The following is a 3336-nucleotide window of genomic DNA, read 5'->3' as shown; positions in this document are numbered from 1 at the left end:
ATAACCCTTAAACATCACGTGTGCATTGCATATGATGTTTTTCCGACAAGAAACTTAGTTGAGAAACAGTTATAAATGACAAGTGTAAAATTTTGTAAGATTAAGATAGTAAATTGATATTAAAAAAAATACAAATGCCAAATATAAAAATAATTATAATTCAGATTGCAAAATTTAATTAATTCAATTATTTATTTGTGTATGTGTCAGTGTCTGTGTGTGGATATGGCACGTGTAAAAAACTATGGGCCTAAAATAACAGGCAAACAAAGAAAGAACGGCCCAACTCAAGTGAAATAGTCCAGTTTTGTTAAGAACAAGATGACGTTACACTGTTCCAAACAAGGTGGTCCCATGGTCTAGTGGTTAGGACATTGGACTCTGAATCCAGTAACCCGAGTTCAAATCTCGGTGGGACCTAAAGTTTTTAGGAATTGGGTAAATCTTTGGATTTGGTTGAATAATTTTAAATTAAAAATTTTAATTATTGGATTCTAATTTTGAATAATTTTTTTAAATATTGATAAATTTTATTTTTTCTCAAATTGATTGATTTAAAATTATGATTTTATGGATTTAAAACACTTGATAATTCCAGTATTTGATCCAAATACAATATTTATACTCACTAATAATAAAAAAATATATTCTTTTCACAAGTCATAATTTTATCATTACATGAACAAAAATATTAATATCACTTAATAACTGCTAAATCATTAAAAAAAACTAATAAAGTCCATATATACTTTTAATATTGGTGGAGTTCGAACCCGTATCTTATATTTATAAATTTATGACGTATAATTAAATATGTCGATAGTATAACAGTAATTTTACAATCGCTTGTAGAAAGTTATAAGCAATTTATAGATAAATATTTTCTGTAGTAAAAAAAATGATTCGAACAACAAAATAAAATAATCTATTTAATTATAATGCATCTACCGTTATTTCTTCAATACTTAGTGAAAGAACCATTTTGAGTTTATTTTTATATCAATTTTTTAATTTAATTTAATTTTTATAGATTGTTTGAGTAAAAAAGATTGAATGAAGTGAAAGCCTGGATCTACGGCGAATCACAAGGGTGGGGAGTTGGGACAAAATCAAGAGCTTATCTTGGATTCTGTCTCCTATCTCAATATACCCTTTCTTGGACTTTCTATCATACTAATTTCATTTCATTTTCAATCACCAAAAAATAAAAATGAAAAAAGAAGATTCCATTACAAATATATAAGAATTATTTTCAAAAATCATAAACAAGCCCTTTTTTTTTTCCTTTAAATATTGATCAAATTATAAAATGTAAAATTAGTTTTCGTGTCGTAATGAATCGATTATGATTACACGATGAATTTCAATCTGATGAGGGAAATTACATAATTACAGAAATACCCCTCTATTTTTAGCACTCTACATGCACTCTATGACTTCACCCTATGACTGCGCAGGTGGGGTCCAGTGCACAGGGACAGCAGCGGCGGTAGCAGGTTTATACAGGAGGTGACGTGGCCCGCTTTCATTGGAGCCACGTGTCGCACATATAGAGGGTACCATACAAGTATAAATAGCCTCATTTATGATTATTCAAACACGTTTTCACCACTTACTTTTACTGCCATATTTGTGATCTCATTCGATCTCGTTATTTTATTTTCGACCCCACCTTTTCTAACTTAAGCATCGGATGGCCATCGCCGAGGGCTTCTCGGCTAGTCTTACGTTTGCTGTGTTCTCAGGATCCACTTCAGGTAACTTGAAAGAAGGATTCAACGATCTCAACCCAGCAACCTGATCCGAAAATTCTAATTTTGAGCGACCTACATCACAATCACTACCCATTAATCTATATTCAAATATCTTATCAATCACACCCCATTTATTTAAAATAATTAGTAAAATTAATTTAAAAACTCTGAAGAGCAAAATTGTAGAGAGATCAAAGCTTATTTTTCTTCAAGATCTTACAAACTTTTCTTTATTCATTTTTATGTAACTCAATTACCAAATTTAATTAATATTTAAATACTTAATTAATTAAATAAAAGGCTAAATCCTTTAATATTAGTCATATATACCACACATGACACATGTTAAGAACGTACTATTATTATTTTATTTATTTATTAATCTAATTTCCCCATAAATACCCCTCTTGCTTGATTTTTTTTTTTTTTTTTAAATAATGGATGGAACGTGCTGTGAAGGGCTGCGATGGCTTGGTCGGCGCCCAACGTAGCGTAAGTGGATACAACTACTCATCACCTTTGCATTCTACATACTTTATTACAAAGTTACTGCTAATCAATAATTAATTAATCAGACTAACAATTTCTTAGTTTACCCATTGAAATTGAGGTCCTATGAATAAATTTAATGTTATGTACGTGTTTGTCTCGCTTTATATGAATTTAATTATTGTAATTTTTGTCATCATATTCAGGTACATTAATGTGTTGATTGAATCGATACATTGTTTAGTTGCTCGATTTATTATTTGGATGTAATCATGTAATTGATATATTGATGAGTGATAATTGAAATTCGTAATGTAATTGTATCGGTTTTACCCAAAAATAAATAAATAAATAAAAATAGGATTACGTATTTTTTAATATTAATAATAGTGACATTTAAATAAAAAGTGTTGGCCATTAACAAAAGTGTGCATTGATGGGATACGTACTACTTTTTCTAACGTTTAATTTCAGTATTTACACCTCAGATTCGAATTATTGTTTTGCCTTTATCCCTTTTTCAGGGAGAAAAAGGCTATGCCTTTCTCCTCATATATACAACTTTTGCTTTCACAAATAATGCCAATATATATATATATATGATAAATTACAATGAGCTCGTCCGGAATTTACATTAATTGCAAAATACTTATTTATTTTTAAAAATTATAATTACCCTAACAAATAATGAGAATGTATTTATAATTATAGCAAATCTAATGAGAGACTGTTGTAATTACCTTCTTTTGAGCAACGTTTGATAGCAGGACCATTCCCTTTCCAATAATTTCCTTACATTGAATAAAAGTTACAAAGAAAATTCTAACTTAAATCGAATCTGGTCAAATTTAAATTAATTATATGATAAGTGCAATATAATTCTTAGCTCAAACCATACGGCCCTCCAGCCCATCCTTTTAGTTTGATCTTTGGAGTATTTTTCTTGGCCGCGAGCAATCACCTTTAACATGTAGTCGTATTAATACACACATATATATATATATTTAAATGATGTGATTTGTGCCATAAAACAAGTAACAAACACGGTCCAATTTCCCTAGAACAACAATTGTACCCAGGATTTAGACTTGTC

The 3336-nt window shown here is 29.4% G+C and overlaps 1 non-coding gene across 1 annotated transcript; it reads left to right on the top strand.

The window, feature by feature from the left end:
* The first annotated feature begins 348 nt into the window (after positions 1 to 348).
* On the top strand, positions 349 to 420 carry TRNAQ-CUG (transfer RNA glutamine (anticodon CUG)). Its single transcript has one exon. It is a non-coding gene; the product is annotated as a tRNA-Gln (tRNA).
* The last annotated feature ends 2916 nt before the right edge of the window (positions 421 to 3336 follow it).

Source organism: Sesamum indicum, linkage group LG7 (assembly GCF_026168435.1).
Source record: "Sesamum indicum cultivar Baizhima isolate 11 linkage group LG7, ASM2616843v1, whole genome shotgun sequence".
Taxonomy (NCBI): Eukaryota; Viridiplantae; Streptophyta; class Magnoliopsida; order Lamiales; family Pedaliaceae; genus Sesamum; species Sesamum indicum.
The sequence above is the reverse complement of the archived record's forward strand: the minus strand, read 5'-3'. Positions and strand labels throughout refer to the sequence as shown.